Raw genomic sequence first — 19,933 nt, 5'->3', positions numbered from 1 at the left:
CATGCAGGGATGTGCAGTTTCGGGTGTCTGTAATGGTGGGGTACAATGGTAGAGTTGCTGGTTCTGCAGGGTCTTTTGTCTTTCAAATGCTGGGTTCTGTTTCTGGGTGAAGTCTGTGGTTCCTGGATGAATCAATGCAAGGTGATGGCCTGGTTGTTACAGGCCATTCAGTAGAGGCCTGCTACCATTGTATTTTGATCATTCCCTATCACTCTCATTCATCCGGGAACCAATTTACATGGGAGGGGTACATGAATCATACAGTTGCAACACAGGGGATGCCCAGGCAGACAACACAAGATGGAGTCTTGAATACAAAATGGAAACTTGACATGACTTACGCTAACTTACATATTTAGGCCTAAAACAGTAATCACACAATATAAAAGCAGTACAAACATAATAATTATCACTTATAAAATAGTATCGATGTCAAAATAGCAGTGAACTTATTTACAAAGAGGGGAGAGAAAAATAAAACTTACTTCCTAAAATAAAATGTTAAAGGTTATCCTACATCTTAGCTTACTTATACTTATCTATAGGGAATAGGGAGGGAGAGAAAAAGTCAGAAATGGTTGGGGGGTGGGGGGATGCATTTTAAAATAAATAAATAAAAGAAAAACTGGGGGTTTTGCTACAGAATCGATTCAGCCTTTGGCTTTTGACAGGTCTACCCGCACTCCCCCCTGCACTGCAGCAGATCCTGCTGCAGTGCAGGGGGGAGTGCAGGTAGACCTCGGTCGGGTCCCTGCTGGTGGTACAGGGAGGAGGAATTAAACCCCTCTCTGGTCAGTTCAGTCTGAGTTGGCTGCGCCCTGCCAGCACAGCTTCCCTGAAGCTGAGGGCCGGCTCTAGTGTCCCCTGCACCTGGCCTGAGCAACTGCAGACATGTGCCCACATTGTCCCAGTCCAGAGAGCATGTTTTTCCTGTTAGAAACCAGTTCAACCTAGGCAAGTTAGACTAACCTGCAAAGGTTGAATCAGTTCAGGCTCTGGCTTTTTGAATGTCTGTCCCTAGCCAAGATTTCTGTATTACCAAAAGTATGGCAAGGAGGGCAGATCCACAAACTTTTGTGCAGTAACCTGGTAGCTAGGACGCTTGCTCAAGTGGGAGATCGTGTTTATTTTATCTAGTTCAGAAATGTAATACAAAATGCATTAACATCATAGGAGCTGGGAACAGAAATCAGGGCTCCTTCCCTTCTGAAGGATGTCCTGATATACTTGGTTACAGAGTCATGTTTTCTTTAGCTTGCTGTCCTTCTACCTCCATGGGAGGTGAGGTGTGGGTTCAGACATCCACTATGGGTCTACAAGCCAGACTGTACAGTTCCTGAGCATGTGTTCTAGTGAGCAAAATGTGGGTGAGTTGTTGTCCTCCTCTGTCACTCATATAAGCATCTCTTCAGAAGCAGGAATGGATCCTCTGATGGCAGAGGTGCATAATGTGTAACCCCAGTTCAGGTACAATGCATGATGGTTCCCATTGTCTGCCTGTAAGCAACTCCCTCCATGCTTTTGAGTTGCACAAGGGTGACTATTACAGAATGGGAGATCCATGTGCTTCCACAGACTGGAATAGGATCAGCCTCTGGAGGTGCCCTAGGCTTGGAAATCAATGCTAGAACACAGATTCTTTATCTTTTAGTTAATTATGCCCGTTATATTGAATTTTCTCTTGATAGTTAAATTGTTCTATTATGGGTTTCTTTTAAGGAGTGGAACAGCTGTTTTTTCAAAGCGTATTTTGTGGTGGTAAGCTAGAAGCTTTTTAACTTGCAAAAAAAAAATCACAGCTGTTGAACAGTAAAGAAAGCAAAACTGTATGCATCTGTGTGCCTCTAGAGAAATCAAAATGTAGATGTTTAATAATGGTTATGGGTTTTATTCAAATATTGGAGTTGGAGTGTTTTTGCAGCCAGTTCCATTTCTCAAAAAATCGTTTCTATTTCAGTATTTATTAGTGATTTTCCCAATTAAATAATTGCTGATTGAAAGCACTTTATGTTTCTTTTTATTTCTATTTTTGTATATACCTAAGGAAAAAACCACCCACAGAATAATCAGAATATTGGCAAGGACAAAGTACCAATTTATTTGATATATTTATTCTTACCTAACTGTCAGTAGGTAGAATAGATGCGATCAAACTCCCTGTTTGGAGACTTATCAGACTTGCATGTTTTCAGTCTCATTTTATTGGACCTAGCGTTCTTGGAGCTTCCAGAACAGGAGCAGAGATCGTTGCTTAGAATCCTAGGCACTCTTGGGATATAAAGATCCTCTATCTAGCATTCCTCCTAATGGCTGAAACCCTTCTTGTTCCCAATGACCTAACTTTGATTCTCAGACTCTCCTGCACCTTAAACATGTGCTTTCCCAGATTTTCAGCCATGCAGGTATTCTTGCTAAGTTTATGTCTTCATGATATGTGATACCTGTAAACAGATGCATGTTGTGCACACAACTTGTGAAAGCACCACTAAACTTTACCTAATGCTACCAGTAATTCATAGATCTATAGGAAAATAATAAACCCTACATGTATTTTCTTGCCTTTGTTTCCTTACCAGAGTCATTATTTGGGACAGAGTCAGGTCTTCTGGGGTCATGCAGGATCATGCAGTTCATGTTCTATTTTGTGTTATCCAGGCCTTTCAGTTTTGGCTTCTTTTCTTGGACATTGTCATCTCTGACACTCTCTCCCCCTACTTTGAAAGTATGCCCATTTCATCTTTTCTTCTACTTTTTGTTTCTATGAGGCTTCTCCTGTTCTCCTTCTGTGAGTAAAACCCTGCTTCATTACCTCTTTCCCTTTGTCTTGCTTGGGGAATTTCCACTCTGTCCTTTACCACCACCTTTTAAAGAATCTGTGGGTGAGATTACACATTAGATTTAGCAGGTGCTAAATCTAAGGAAAGTTAGTCTGTGTTAAGTTTAACAAGTGCTCAGGATCTGTTACATGTTTGGGGTTAATACCCTCTCTACTGTGCACTGCTCAGATGTGCTGTTAGAGGTGTAGCTAGGGGCTGCAAGTTTGCGCCATGTCTGACCTGCTCACTGGTTCTGTAGTTACGGTATAGGTCAGGGAGTGGGGGGAAAGGGCTCACTTTGCTGCTTGGATTGCCCCCTCTGAATCCCAAATTGCCCTGTTGCCCCCAATGGCTCCAGGATCCTCCCGCTACCCCCCCAATTGGCTCTTCCACTCCCAGATTGCTCCCCCACACCCATATTGCAACCCTGCCACCCCAGTAAGCCTGAGAGCAGCAGTGGCAGTGGTAGCAGAGGAGAAGAGGAGACAGGAATCTCCCTCCCTGCATGATCCCAAGCTTCTTGCAGCCTGTGCCATCTCTGTATTCAGCCCCTACTGGGCCCTGAAGTTGCCCAGCAGGTCCTTTCTCTGCTCCCCCCCTCCCCTCCCCCCGCACCTTCCTTCAGGTGTGTGGCCCAGCAGGGGCTGGATCTGGGCATGTAGGATTGGCATAGTTTGCAGAGACCCAAGAAGCAGGCACAAAGGAGGAAACCCCCTCCAGTGACTCCACTGATTTTGGGCTGTTCAGGGTAGCAGGGCAATAATCTGGGGCTGGAGAGGCTGATGGGGGTCAGAGGGGCAAATGGGCTGGCAGAGGACCAATATGGAGGTGGAGGGGGGTGACTTGGATGTCAGGAGACAATTCGGGGGGCAGAGAGAGCAGCTGATCCAGGGTATTCACCCACTCCCCTCTCTTCTTCTTCTTCCTCTTCCCCTCTCCAATCCTGTCTCCTTCTCCCTTCTCCTCAGCCTCCTGCCCCCCTTAACCCCTGTTTCCTCTGTCCCCACTCCCCCATCCACACCCACCTGTTGGCTGGCTGTTCCCAGCTGGATGACAGCTAGTTCAGCTAGAAGCAGTGCATCCTGAGATGCTGGAGGACTGCAAATTGGTGATTTTTGTCTCAGGTGAAAACCTAAAAATTAAGTTAATTTGAGCTACATAGCCCAGCTCAAGGATAATCGTCACCTGAAGTGGCGTAACAAATACAGGGCATTTAGCACTTGTTAATCAGCCTTAATGTGTGATCATCTTTTAAGTTTTAAGTGCTTTTAATGTAGTCTAACTGTAATGTGAACTCTCATCCTATATCAAATTGGTCTCCTACTTAGGCAGTTTCTTAGTTTACACATTGTTCAATCAAAGCATAGACACTGCAGTTAATACACTTGATTGTACCCTGACCTGTGGACAGGCCAAAGGTTTTCTCAGCAAAGATGAATTCACATTGAAATAGAGACATTTCATAATTTAGTAATTTTCAACTGCATACTAGCTTCATAACATTAATCAGAATTCATAAGTCATGCATACATTCATTGGTTGTTATTGGTTTATTTCTAATTTCCTATTTATGAGGCCCTGATGGTTTCCTTGAACCTAGCAAGAAGGGCTTGTTCTTTCATACAAGATGATTCATTTTCTTCTTCGCATGGTGTGTAATGGATATTTTCACCTGGATTGATACCAGTGCTATATAGTTTTAGATCTACTGGCATTGACATTCAGGAAAAAGTTTTAATGTTTAAGGTTTTAAAAGTGCTTGGTTGACTGAGAATGAAGGTATTCTAGAAGCTTTAATAGATTAAGGAGGAGAGCACAATAATTTCTGCTTAGACCTTATTATTTGCTAAAGTGGAAAGAATAAAGGAAGCAAAGAAAGGAGGAGGAGGAAAGGAAAGAAAAACCCCTAAAACCTGGAAATCTCTAAGATTGTCTATTCTGAGTGAAGTGAAAGGGCAGAATATTGTTTGGTAATTGATTTGCATAGAAAAAATGAGTAATTTCTCATAGATTTTCATCTCCAAGATGTATTTTTTCCCAAATGCATAGTATATCAAGGAAGTGACTGTTAATGTAACATACCTTATATAAACACTTTGATTGGTCTAATGTGCTCTGGTTTTCATGGCCTCCCAAGCAAGTTGAAAAAGAAGCATTTGACGGAGTGTTTGGTAAAATCCCTTAGAAACTTTTCCAACCACGAAAAGACTGTAGAAATTTCTGTGTGTGGTTACTTGACTGAGTTCCCATTCAAATGAGTCCCATAATGCTGTTAAGATATTACTGTATTAATTTTGTGTTAGTGTCTGAGGCTCTTGAGCGGCGTCCTTTTATAATTATTTAAAATGTAATAAATAAACATGACACTGTCTACACTGATTAATAGAAATTTCTTGATGCAGAGGCTACATAAACATAGTTAACTATATAAAGCTTTCAAATAAAGAGAGAGACTTTCTGAAAGCTAAAGGAAGGCCATTTAATTTCGTCCTTGTTAAATTTTCTGCAAATATATCCCTAAATTACATTTTTGTCATACATTTTCAAAGGTGGTTTTCATTTTGTGCGAAAATCATCTTATGGGGCAAGCCAAAAGCAAAGTGTCATTAAGATTGAGAATTTTAAGTTTCACCAGAATTTTTCACTGAAAGATTAATTTATATTCAGATATCTAGACAGACTTGCTGACCCTTAATTTTACAATCTGAAGATCTCTAGCTAAGCAGTTGTTTGTTCCAATAATTAATTCCATTGATGTATGTAGAGTTTTTCCTTGTTATGTAACCAGTGATTAGTAGTTGATTACTGCTAAATACAAAAAAAAGCCTTTATTTAATCTTCTTTTTTCTTGTTCCAAACTAGTTTCAAGCTTTCCCTCTTAATTGGATAGAAAAGAGTTATTAATGTGAAATAGTCCAGCTTACTGTATGGTTGTCTCATAGTTGTGAAGAAGTTATTTTGCATTCCAGTACCATGAATTAGAAATAGTGATAGGTATACTCATTTTTCTCCACATTTGAATTATCATATCAGTTGCACAAAAATCAAGATTTATGACTGAAGTCAGTTAAGGAAGAACTCCACTGAATATATTGCATCATTACAGGGTAACACTGAGATGTAAATCTATTTGCCAAAGTAGCTCATGTACAACACAGATTAAAATTTTAATTAGATTTTACTTTTCAACCTAAAGAAATATAGTTAGGACTCTCTGTATAGTGCTCAAATAGTATGCACAGACAAAACTCTCAGTACTGTAAATGGCAAAATGTGACCTGTGATAAGTCTATGTATTTTTCAGAGCCACTACTGTAAAACAAGGATGTAGGTGTTTCTCAGTGCAAAATAAAAGTGTTTTCTACCAGTCCTTTTAAGATTTTCCCTTTGCAGTATTTAAATATACAAACTATGGAAAGAATGGTGATGATGGTTGGTGGTTGGTGTTCATCATACAAGCATAAAGAAAAGAGAATTTGCTGTCATTTGTATTTAAATAATAATGGCTTTGAGTTCTAACCAGAGATATGGGACATGATTGGGCTTTGCACTGCAATGTGGCCATACTGTAATTAAAACTCTGTTTTGTAGCTGAACATTGAAATCTTCTGTGGAAGCTAATATTTTTACATTAATAAATTAAATCTAAAATATGGGGGTCAGGATGAAGGAGGGAAGGAAATCAGTCTTTGCAAGGAACACCCCATCTTTCAGGTATGAGGAGAATATGTCTGAGCTATAAAATAGGATATTCTGCTATCCAAACTGTAACTATACTAATATAATTCTTGAAATATCAAGTTTCTTTCACATATTGAATACTAGAAATACAAAATTATTTCATGCTATTAATGAACATATGGAGTTTACATTTCTGGAGCTGGTACCTGTAATCAGCTCTGCAGATGCAGATCTATACATTTCCTTGTTAAGTGTACCACAAAACAATTGCACTTCTTTCTTTCACAAGCTACATTGACAAGTATTCAGCATTTAAGGGAATAATTGAGCCTTAATTTCAAATTTTCATTTTTTTCCTTAATCTGAGACTGGGTACAGACATTACACTTAGACTGGTCTAAAAATGGTGGAACACAGTCTAAGATAGACCTGTTTTGATGTGCCCTTAATCTGATTGATTTAAGTTAGACCAGTGAATTGAACATCTATACCAGATCCCCTGTCAAATCAAGTTAGATCACTGTCCTCTGGTATCTGAGCCTCCTTAGTGGCCCCTGCTACCCCTGCTCACAGGGAGGTGTGATAGACTTGGCCCACACCTGGCTGCTCCAGCTGAGCACCCAATAGACCCCATCCCTGAGCTCTCTCAGAGCCAAGCCAGCACAGATACTCTGAATTAAGATTCAGAGAGTCGGCCATAGATTATACAGGCAGTCCTTGACAGTGCTGGACACAGCTGCCTCCAGGTGGTAAGTCTGCTGTGGTGGGCAGAGCGGGGGAGGAAAGAGGTGTGGGGGGGTTGGGCAGATCAATGCCCCCACAGTGAGGGAGGGATTGGGGCTGGGGCTGGGACAAGCTGCCCAGTCGGGTGGGGGGGTACAAGATTCAGGGAGGGGGGCTCCTGCCACTGTGTACTGCCATGCACTGCCAGTCTGGGAGTTTTCTTCTGGTGGCTCCTCTTGCTGCTGGTCCAGGAAGCCATGGGAGCAGGTGTGTGCCACTGGATCTGCATGGGGTGGGTGGGGCCAGGCTGCACTCTGGGAAGCTAGCCCCAGTCACTCACCACCAGGTTGTGCTCCAGTGGTGGATGGAGCCAGGGCTGTGTTTCAGGTAGCAAGCCCCTGCTGCCAGGCTGCACTCTGTGGGGTGGGTGGAACTAGGGCTGTGCCTTGGGCTAGGGCTAGCCACCCGGAGCATGGCCCTGACTCCACCTGCCCTGTGGAGTGCAGCCCAGTGGCAAGTGGCTGGGGCTAGCCTCCTGGAATGCAGGAGGAACCACCAGAACAGCAGCTTCTGGACTGGTGACACATAGTGGCAGGAGCACCCCAACCTGAGTCCCACCCTAACCTGAGTACCCCAGCTGGGCAGCTTGTCCCAGCCCTAGCTCCAACCCCAATCCCTCTTTCACTGTGGGGGCAGTGATCTTCTCCCCCCCACCCCACCCCTTCCCTTCCCCTCTTTGCCACAACAGACTTACCAGCTGGAGGCAGTTGTGTCCAGCATTGTCGAGGACTGCCTGTATAGTCTATGGCCCAATCTCTGAATTCAAGGGGGTTCCGATTCAATTAGGACTTTTTAATGGGTCTTCTGATTTGATTTGGATTTGGAGATTTGGCCGAATTGATTGTAGGTCAAATCTCTGAATCGAATTAGCTACCAAAGCTTTGCACAGCCCTACCACAGAGTGCTGCACAATGTTAATACTGTTAGGTGTGCAAGCATAATTCAAAAGAAAAACCCAGAGTTTTCAAATAGGAATCCATAGTGTTAAATACATTCTGAACTCTTGTGGGTTTTATTAATTTTTTGCAACACAGGAATGAATATAATATTTTTCCATAGTTAAATAAAATAGGCAAAAGCTAAGAGCGAGCATTGTCTGAGTGGAGAACCACTGCCCTAAGTATTTCCTAGACCAGGGGTAGGCAGTGTTTTTTTGACCGGAGTGCCGAAAAACACACAATGTCTACCTTGAAAGGTGCTGGAGTGCCAACATGCCAGAGCCCAGAGCAGCTGTTTACAGCCTCCCGGCTGCAGCCAGCCCAAGGAGCCTGGTCTGCTTGCAGCCTCCCAGCCGCCTGCTGGAAGCAGCCTAGGCTCCATAACTGGCAGCAGCTGCTTAGAGCCAGGGCTGGTGGTGGTGTGCCAAGCAAAATGGCCTTGTGTGCCATGCTCGGCACGCGTGCCAGGGGTTGCTGACCCCGCCCTAGGCAGTCTTCTAAGTTCAGCTTAATGCCTGCACTGCCTGCATTAGAAATGTGTACTGTTGAAAACATTAGGTGCATTTATTTACCAGAGTAATAAATCACAACATAATTGATATTTATGTTCTTAGCTTATTACCTCTAATTGGATGCATTTAAATTGAAAAGGTTGGATCATCAGGCTCAATGAGTAGTCATCAGTGGCTCTGTCTAGTTCAGAGGAGGTATCAAGTGGGATTCCCAAGGAAGCTAAGTCTGGTACTATTTAACTTCTTTATTAATGATTTGGATGATGGGACTGATTGCACACTTATCACTAAACTGGCTGAAGTTGCAGACGCTCTAAAGGACAGGGCTATGATTTCACAGCTTACTGAGATGGGTCTCCAGAGATCCCAGGTGCAGGTCTGAGTGAGTGGGGAAACCCTAATTTTCCCCACTTACCCAGACTCAGCCTGAGGTTCCTGGGGCACATCTGGGTAAGCGGGGAGTGCTGGACAGATGCTCACAGGGCCCTGATCTTGCCTGGGAGTTCCCAGAATTCACAGAACAAGGTCCTTCAAGCCCTGAGAAAATGCATCTCTCCTTTTTCTGCACCATCAGTGGGTGGGACATAGGGCGACATGTATTTCACCCAGTGAAGTGGATCAACTGTCTCATGACACATTACGGCACAGCTGATCCACTTCATTCATAAACATCTATTTCTAACCTCTTGTGGGCTCAAGCGTAGTCCTATGCTTACCTGGCAAGGGAAACACCATGACCACTGAGGCAGTTTTCCTAGTTGTACCTGGGGAAGACTGCTCTTCTGGCACAGGGATAGCACCTTCCAAGGTAATGTATAGTAAACCTCCCACTTAGCTGCTGGAGTGGGAAGGTCTTGGCTTTATGCCCACTTTATGGAAAGGGGACACTCCTTCTTAGCTTGCTCCTGCCGCCATATGGCTGAGGGCAAGCAAAACTTGGGGGCATCTGAACCCCAAGCCTCTGGACTTGGGCCTGCAAGTAGGATGCCCACCATAGGATTTGGAAACTTTTGAAGCCCCAGATGAGGGTGGAGGATGTTTGCTGGTAGAGGGCCACTTATGGTTTTGGGCTGACTCTCAGAATTGGAATTTGATTTGGTTAATCTGGTTTGGAATACAGAAAATTAAAAAAAATTCTAACTTTAGTAATTCCTAAGCTGTTTTCCCTTATTCTGGATTGTTCATCTTCTTCCCTATCTTTGCTGCCAACTGCACTCACCATCTGATAGCTGCCCCTATTTGTGAAGACTGAAGTAAAAAAGGGCATTAGATACTTTAGCCTTCTCTGTATATGGATTGTCTTCTGCTTTTCTTAAGCAACCTATTGGTGTCTTTGGTCTTCCTCCTTCTGCTGACAGACTTGTAGATTCTCTATTTACTACCTTTTATGTCCCTTGCAATCTGCATCCCAATTTTCTAATTTTCTCCTTGCATACCCCATTCTTCCATTGCATCAGGATAGCTCTTAGAAGGACCTCCTTAAAGTACAGCCGGTTTTCCTGGACTCCTTTTGCCCATTGACTTGCTTCCTACCGATTCCCTGAGTTTGCTAAAGTCTGCTTATCTTAAGTCCAATGCCTTTATTTGCTGCTCTCCTTAAGAATACTTGAGAACAATACTTGAGAATCCCTTGGAGTTGACTGATATTAAAAAAATATTTCTTGTAAGTTTATAAGTTGAAGTGAAACATTTTATGAAGTACTTTGAATTCTATGGATGAGAAGAGTATAACTAGAGAGCTAGATGTTTTTATTACTGATACAATATCTATAAATAAATACAAGTATTGGTTAGAATACATTATTGTTTATATATGTTATGAAATGGAAAAGGACATTGTTGACATTTGGACTTTAAATCAATTGCAATTATTTTGTTCAAAATCTGTGGGTACTTGAGTTCAGGTTATCAAATTTAGTCCTTGAGGAGTAAGTACAACCCAGTAGGAAGAAAAGTATCAGAATGAGGTCCTCATTAACCCTAGAACAAAAGTCTAATAAGTTTTAGGAAATCTAAAAATACACTTGAAATAGAAGCAATTCAGTAATACAAACTACAGATATCTAGAGAACATTGTGCAGCTTCATCTTTTATGAAGGGAAGTGAAACTTTCTAAAGAAAGTTTAAAAAAGCTTCCTGAATGACCAAATAAATATCACCAGCCAGCAAGCCTAGGTAAGAAAAAAACTTAATTAAAGCCAATGCCTTATTGGTTGTTTTGCATATAGGATGATTTTAAAAAGCATACAACATATTTATTTAGGAGAACAGCCTTCAATTCAAAAGAAAATTGATCTTCAGTGTCCTTAGAAACCAGTGAAAGACAGTCCAGTCAGTCTAAGTGACTCTTTTTTTTCTGTAGAAAGCATCCTAAAACTCAGCCACAAAAATGGTGAATGAATAGTTTAAATAAAGCTTATGGATTATTAAATTGGTTTTGTTAATTAATATTTTCATTACCATGGCATTTTTGGGAGGTGCAAATTCATATTAAACTATTTTTCCATTTATTGTTGTGGCTTTCATGATAGCTACATGCACTATGGTTTAATTATATATAGACCACCTTCACAGCAGGAAATATATTATCACTTCAACCTCCCAGAAATTAAATTTTTATAATTTATTTCTCTGATATAATGTTGTTTTCCTATAACTTATGTGCTAACTTTTAATAGGTATTTCAATGATAATATTTCCTGATCTATGGGTGAGACACCTATACATGTGCCCAGTGCCTGCTCCAGTATATGCTAATTAGCACCCATCAGAGCCAGACTGTGCTAATTAGCATGCTCCAGCAGCCTCAGCATCTCATATTCAGCATCCCCATGCTTCAGAATGGTGGAGGTCCTTTAACTAAAGCTTGTTGAATGTGTTTTAGTTAAAGCCCCCTCCCACCCCATTTTTACATGAGGTGCTGCAGGTGCTTTAATTAAAGTGACTCCCAAGAGCCTCTCTTAATTAAAGCACCTCCCACCCCAGAGACCATGTAAAGGTATCCCAAGAGATTATATAGAGTGATGCACAAAAACTGTATTATATATGCTCCTAGTATTGTGTTTCTAGTACTTCAGTGAGGCATCAGATTTTTAGTTTTGAAGTAATAAGCACAAAGGAATATAGAACTTCAAAAAATACATCAGTCTTAATGGAACAACATAATTTTATCAGAGTTTATTATGGACTTTGATTAATATCTGTTAGACTCAAAGGGAACTGAGCTGATCTCAGGACAAGGTCTTCACCAATATTAAAAAGGAAATGAAAAGATAAATGTACCTGAAGGAGTTAAAATTAAACTCACCAGAACAAGAAAATTTTAAAAAGTCTATAATGTGTACTTTACTTTGAAAAGACTGTAAAAAAAACTTTTTTGAGTTCCATAATGTTTGACTAACTTAATATTTCATATACTCCATTTACAAGTAAAGCATTAGATTTTGCCTTTCTGATTTCTGAGTGAATAGTCAAAATAACAAGGAAACTACTGACTGAAGTGTTTTGCCCATAATGGTTGTTTTTTAATTAGTTTATAAAGTTGTATATCTACCATGCCTTCAGACTGACTTAAAATTAATACTGTTCTCTCTTTTTCTGTTTGTCAACTCTGTATATGAGAAGTCAAACTCCATTCATCCTGGTCTGAATGTTGTCAGCAGCAACACGGGTTCAGTTACTGTAGCTACTTCGCAATTTTGTTGATTATGTGGAACAGGAGATATTCCAGTTCTTTCTTCTATAACAGTGGACCCTGTTTTGGGACCTTGAACAGGTGTTCATTTGTAGCACTAGAAATTTGTAATAAATTTTACTGCTAAAAATCTTTCCAGGGAGAGGGAGGTGATTTAAACATCACTGGATGCTGACTTTGAAATTGCCTCACATGCACACTTAAAGAGCCACACACATGGCGGTGGGCACATGGCTTTTAAATGGCTGTGTGGAAGGCAGCTTCCCCTCCATGGAAAATGATCGAAGCCAATACCTGCTGGCTTTTTAATCGCTGCCCTTGCTGTCCAGCTGGGAAGCAGGGGTAACGGTGTGAAGCCAGGGGTGCAGGGAAGTGGGAACAAGAAGCTCACTGGGTTTTACATTACCACCCATGCTGCCCAGCTGGGCTGCAGTGTGAAACTTGGGGGTGTGGAGAAACAGGCTTAGAGAGAGCCTTCCGAGCCCACTTCCCCATGCCCTGACATCCAGCTGGGGGCAGCAGTTTCAGAGCTGGTGAGGCTGGAACTGGGCTGGAGGAGAGCCTGCCAAGCACAGTGCCAGTATAACCTCCACAATGCAGCTAGCACTCTCTGGTTTGGGAAGGAGGCTGCTGCTCCCCTTGCCTGTCTACTGTCTGCTGGGTCTGGAAGGGGAGGCGAACAGCAAGGCAAAGCCCTTCCCATGACCAAACCATTCAGCCCTTGCTTTGGAGAAGATGCAAAGAGGGTGCTGCTCCCCTCCCAGACCAGACCAGGAGGGAAGTATGCAAGCCTTCACTCCTGCAAGAGTTTCTCTTGCAAGGGAGATCTTCCAAGTTGCCATATGGAGGATTTTTCTCTTTGAGAAGCCATGTTCCCCTCACAGGGGACTTTGAGTGAACATTCATTGTTTTTCCTGGGACAGTGGTAATTCTCCCAACAGAAATTTTAGCCAGTAACCTGACCTGTGTCTAAACCTATTTTTATTGCCGGCAAGACCTCAAAATGTACAGAGAATAGATCTGGGTGTAAAGTCATATTTTATGTTCGTTCTTTGGCTATACCAGTGCTTCACTTCAGCCTGTCTAGACATGTTAGAAACTACAGTGATTGGACTTAGCTTAAAAAGATGCTTAATATCTTACTGTAAATTGAATAAGAAAACTTGCTTCATGTTTCAGTTTTGGAGGCAAAAATCACACTACGGGATAATACTATATATAGGGAAAAACAAGAAAGCTCTAAAGTCACAGCCCTAAAGAACACTGGAAAATGTTACTCTTAGAAAAGCTTGCTTGGTACCATATATAATCAGTTGTTCTTCACCACTGAATCACTGGAACAAGACCCCTGCTACTACAGGTAACTTTGTCAGAGTTTGATCAGTTCATAAAAGAGATTATCTATCTTGAACATAGTAGGGGCAAAAAAGCCTTATTGGACAGTTGTTCCAGGACCATTGGAACCATCCTTCAGGATGGTTAGAAACCTTTCAATTTCCAGTATTCATTGCCAGTTTTTACTTACTTGTTCTTGTGCAAACCTTGTCGTTTACACCCAACACATTTTTAGATGGTAAACCTTTTTTTTCGCTAATCACTTTAGCTTCTTCTCCATTCCCATAACCTATCATCCTCATAACCCCTTACTCTACCTGTTCCAGTTTGAATTAATCTTTGAATGCAGGTGACTGGGGTTTTTTTCCAACAGGGCACCATACTGTGGCTTGTAATCATCCTGGGGTCATTTCAATTTGATCCCAGAATGGAAGACATCTCATCCCCTGATATCTTATTTTCTTATTTTTTCCTCTGTCATTTCCAACTGATGATTGTATAAGTTTATAGAAGAAATTCTTGTTAGTCCTAGATTCTTAAAAGTGTTTTGGTATCTAACTCCCATGTAGACATTTAAATAAAACTGAGGATCTAGCCCTTAATGCAAAAGGCCAAAGACATACACTGAGAGACGATTATGATTCATTCCATTTGTATAACTCCTGTTTTCCTGGTTATCCTAGTTCTTTCTTTATGATATGCTAGTCATCCCCTTTCTTGATGATACCCCCCCCGCAACTTCGTGTCATCAGAAAATTTCATTGGGGCTGTTTGTGCACAGATGATTAATGAAAATATTAAATGAAATTGGTCTTAGTACTAGTCCTGTAGGAATTCTGGAAGTAAACTTTTTATAGCCAATCCATTAATTCTGCTTTCAACACAAACAACTGTTGTCTTCCCTTACCATAAGAACATAAGAAGTGCCATACTGAGTCAAACCACTGGTCCATCTAGAGATAGTGCCAGAAGTGGATGCTAGAGAGAAAGCACTGAACCAGATAGCTCTAGAGTGATCTCTTCTCATTCTATTATTCTCCCTGTCATTCACTATTATTAGTTTAGAGATGCCAAAGGAAACATCACAAGTGATTCCATTCAACAGCTATTAATAGATCTATCATCCATGAATTTAGTCCTTTTTTGAACCTGGCTATACTATCTGCCTCTACCAGCTCCTGTGAAAATTAATTCCACAAGTGAAATAATTGCAAACATCTAAAACTTTTGGTTCAGAAATTATACCTTTTATTAGACCACTAGGAACCCCCCCCCCCAAAAAAAAGAAAGTCTTTTTCTGCAAGCTTTCAGTCTCACAGGCTGTTCATCAGGCTCAGGGAAAATGAAAGATGCTTAAAAAGTCCCCATAGGTAGGAAATAAACTTCATTTTTGCACAGAGGAAGCTAGAGATGGAAATCTGTCCCTCTGGGTCCATGAGAGTGTCTTTGTGAGTTGTTCCGAGTTGCTCTTTGTTGTGCAGATCAGGTAGGATTCCTTCCCTGGAGGTGTTAGATGTCAAGCAAGGAAGTGTAGAAATCTTTATTGTTGTTCAGCAATGAAGTTTAAAATCCCAAATCAGCTAAAATTCAGCATCATCCATGTTTCAGAGATGTATTTGGTAGCCATGTTGGTCTGAGACAAAAAGAAATGGAAAAATCTGGAACTCTTGGTTCAGAAATGATACCTTTTATTAAACGAGCAAGGAAATAGCAAAAAAATATCTTGCAGAAAGAAAGCGTGCAAAAAAAGATGATTTTTTTGTGATTTCCTAGTTAGTCTAATAAAAGGTATCATTTCTGAACCAAGAGTTCTAGATTTTTCCATTTCTTTTTGTCTCAGACCCATACGGCTATTAAATACATCCCTGAAACAAGTTAAATACATATTGCATAAAAAAGTACTTTTTCTTGTTAGTTTTAAACCTGTTTCCTACTAATTTCAGGGTTCCCACTAGTTCTGGTATTCTGGGACTTGCTGAACAACAATTCCCTGTTTACTTGGTCCACATCCATCATGATTTTATTAGACCTCTATCATATCCCCCCTCAGCATTTTCTTTTCAAACGGAAGACTCCTAGATTTTGTAGTCTCTCCTGGTATGGCAACTGCTTCATACCCTGATCACTTTGGTTGCCTTCTCTGTGTCTTTACTAATTCTACTGCATCCTTTTTGAGATGGAGACCTGCATCTCACAACTGCATATAGTATTGAAGATGTCAGTACACCATGGATTTTGTATAATGGCAGGATGCTATTCTTGATTTTGTTTTCAATTTTCTTCTTAATGATGCCCAATATTTTATTGGCTTTTTGGATGCCTCTGCACATTGTGTTTATGTTTTCAGAGAACTGTCTACAATGTTTTCAAGTGTCACTCCTGAACTGTAACAGCTAATTTGCAACATAGCATTGTGTACATCGAGTTGAGGTTATTTTTCCTAGGTTCATTACCTTGCACTTGTCAACATTGAAGTTGAACTACTATTTTTTGGCCCACTGACTTAACTTGGTGAGATCTTTCTGCAGCTCTGTGAGCTCTTTTTTGTCAGCATGGGACTAGACTACCCAGAATAATTTGGTATCATCTGCAAACTTGGAGATTTCATTGTACACCCCCATTTCTAGGTCATTAATGAAAATGCTGAGTAAAACTGGGCCCAACACAAATTCCTGTGGGACCTCATTTTTTTACATCTCTCTATCCTGGAAAGTAAACATGTACTTCTTCCCTCCGCTTCCTATCTTTTAATCAGCTCTCAGTCCAGGAAAGAACTGCCCCTCCAATCCCATGGCAACACAATTTTTTAAAAATCCTTTGATGATGGACCTTGCTGAAAACTTTTTGAAAGTCCAAATGTATTATGTCAACTAGATCCCCCTTATCCACATGCTTACTGACACCCTCAAAAAACTCCAGCAGATTGGTGAGGCAGGATTTCCCTTTATAAAAACTATGCTGACTTTTCCCCAGCAGATCATATTTGTCCATATGAATGCTGATTTTATTCTTTATTATAGATTCTACCAATATGCCAAGGATAGGGATGGAAATGAGACTTACTGATCTGTAGTTCCCAGGATCACATCTGGAGCCCTTTTTGAAGATGGGCTTTACGTTGGCAACCCTCTATTCCTCCAGCACAGAGGCTGTAATGATAGGTTACATACTATTGCCAACAATTCCTTTGAGGCACTGCTTTAGCTACTTTACAACCCAAATCGGCAACAGGAGATCTGCAATGAAGTCAACAGGAGTATTGGAAACCTAATTTTTAACTATGTTTAGGTGTGAAAAGAGGACAGCAATGGGTACCCCTTTGTTGTACTCCTATTGCTGTATGTGTGAAAAGCTCAGTCATTCCTTGAGGTAAACAAGATGTTGGGTATTTAATAGTATCTTTAAAAAGGAGGGGATCTGAGGATTGCATTAAGCTTCATGCCTTCTCATGTTCTCTCTGAAGCATGCCTTCATGCTTTCTCTGTGGGAGAAATCATTTTAGAATGTTCAAAGAAAAATAGTGTTTAATTAAAGAAACCACCATTTATGTTGAATTTTAATATTATTCTTCCATAATAAAAGAAGGTTGATTTGGGCATTTGCATTACATATAATAAGTCTTTTCAGTTATATTACATTACTAAATCAAAAGGATTGAGATTGAAGGTTTACAGTACAAATTACAATACGCTTACATATTAACTATTCTATTTCTCTGCCGTTTGCAAGGAAGCTTTGTCTTTGCTCTTACTTAATTCACCATATATTTTTTCTGCCGGTTGCAGCTCAGAGCTACTTAGAGCACGATAAAGTACTCAGATCTCTCACCAGCTTCTAGTTGCAGCCAGTATAAAGAGACTCCAGCAGAAATGCCCATCAACTGCAGTGCTAGTTGTGCTAGGAGAATTATTCAAAAGGCAATCTCCTCATTAAAAAGCTTAGTGATTGCATATAAAAAATTAACACATGGAACCTCTAATAAAATCGCATGGAAGCTTACCAGTCACTGATTTCAGTAAGATTAAGATAGGGAAACATTAGGTCAACTTCACCTGGTATAAACTGGCTTAGTTTATTCGTTTTAATATAATGAGTCTACACCAATTTAAATTGACTGAGGAACTCTACTACTCTGTACTGAATTTGTAAAACACTAAGACTTCTCCAGCATTATCACTGAATGACTCTTTGACAACAAATAAACAATACACTTAGCAATAGCTACTTATTGTAAGTTTGCTGGAATCTTTTAATGGAATTCTGAAATTCTACATCCACATCTTGCTTATAGAAGATTCAGAAAGGGCCGAAATACCAATTACAGATGTCAGGGTTAGCAGCAGGTTTTCTAACATGTTTTTCAATACCACCATCACCTCTCTTAATTTCTCATCAAGTGGTTTTTCACTAGAATATATCAGTAGAAAAATGAATACTTCTTTCTGAAAAAATGAAAGATTTTGATTTTGTCAAATTGATTTTGTCAAATAAGCATTTTCTAGTGAACACTTGTTTTAAAAAATTCTGAGTATAACAAAACATACTATTTTACAATAAAGATTAAGTCAATATTTTTCAAAATGGAGACCTAGTGAGATTCCAAAATCTGGTTTTAAAGATCTAGTTTAAACTAAAAAAGTTGGACTGGGTTGTCTTAGTTGCCTCCAAATTTTATTATAAGTAGGAGAATTATGAAGTAGATACAAATATAGTAGGTCCCCTTAACAAAAAAAAAAAAAATCTTTCTGTTTTGCCTCACTTTTATTCCTGTGTCATTCAAGGTTTTGGGGGAGAGTTGTCAGGAAAAACAGCTATAAACCTAGAATAATAGATTCATGTTCTGCCTGATAATGATATAGCATTCATTTTAAGATTTTTTTTTTTTATGGGAAATAGAGTTTTTTGGTCCCAAAAACAACACTACAATTGTAATTCTTGGTTATATGAACAACAGGAGTATAGGAGATTGATATCACATTGAGAAAATGAATTGCACAATCCTAAATGAAAAGGAAGGATGATGGAATTCAGCTTGTAAGAAGAAAGAAGGAACTGTGCAGGGATCCAGCTAGACTTTTCAAAAGATAAAACCTAATTTGTACCTCAAAGTTTTCTTAGTTTAATGTAACTTTTTAAAGAGACATTAAAAAGTGGCATAGGAAGTGATGTGCTTGCCTCAGAGAAGGTGATTAAGAGTCAAGGTACCCAAAATGTTTTCTGTAACTTCAGACAAATCGTTTACTTTCTTTCCCCGTGCATTTCAATTCAAAGTGAATATAATACCTTCCTCCAGGGATATTTTGTAATTTGTTTTGAGATCCTCAGACAAAATATGTTCTCTAAGTGCCAAATTGTTTGAGTATTATTAGCTACCATCAGTTTTTCCCTACATGCCTTGCTCTGGATTGTTTGATCTATGTTAAAGACCAATCTGTCACAGCTTAAATGTGGTATTAAAATAGTCTGACTGTGGATTGATTTATGGGCAAAGACACATGTTCATGACACTGTTTCTCTGCTTGTCTTATTTTCAGATTATGTTTATGGTCTCAGAAATACAGGATTCGCCAACAATAATAGCTTTCTTTATTTAAGCCAGTTCATTTCAGGAAGAGAACAGAAACTTAAAACAATCTTGACATTCTATATGGAATAATATTTTGACAAGTTTTGATTTAAGATTTGCATTTTCTGCTGTAAATTCTTCTGTAACAGGCCTTTTAAATGTTTTCCACCTTGGTTCTTAACCTTGTGGGGAGTGGGGAGGTGCTCCTTTATGAGAATGCAACCTGACAGTATTCTTCAGGAATCATTTATTCTCTGTTTAATAATTTTTTTGGGAAGCAAAATACTTGAAGGGGAACTCTGCTCTAGAAAGGTTTGTCATAAAATGAGTTTAAACATTTTGATGTTGTGATATCACTTATTCTGATATCAAATGTCACCTTTGTTGATTTATGCAGCGTAGAGAAGACAGACTTCAATACCAGTCTCAATTTGATTAGTACTACAGTTCACCAACAATGCTCTGAGCAATGTTTTTTGTCCAATTAGCACTTTTCCCTTTTTATATAATGTAATTACAGACCAGTCTGTTTTTCATTAAGCATGTGAAGAAAAACAGCCTGCTTTTTCTTATCTCTCAGTACTAGAAATATGAATCCAGCCCTTGGG

The 19,933-nt window shown here is 40.0% G+C and overlaps 1 protein-coding gene across 1 annotated transcript in view; it reads left to right on the top strand.

Annotated features, from left to right (window-relative positions):
- Positions 1-19,933, top strand: part of CHSY3 (chondroitin sulfate synthase 3) — a 251,977-nt gene that overhangs the window by 227,352 nt on the left and 4,692 nt on the right. The gene's annotated exons all lie outside the window — the stretch shown is intronic.

This window comes from Crocodylus porosus, unplaced genomic scaffold (assembly GCF_001723895.1).
Source record: "Crocodylus porosus isolate Cpor-Errol unplaced genomic scaffold, CroPor_comp1, whole genome shotgun sequence".
Classification (NCBI taxonomy): Eukaryota; Metazoa; Chordata; order Crocodylia; family Crocodylidae; genus Crocodylus; species Crocodylus porosus.
This window is presented reverse-complemented; position numbering and strand designations above follow the sequence as displayed.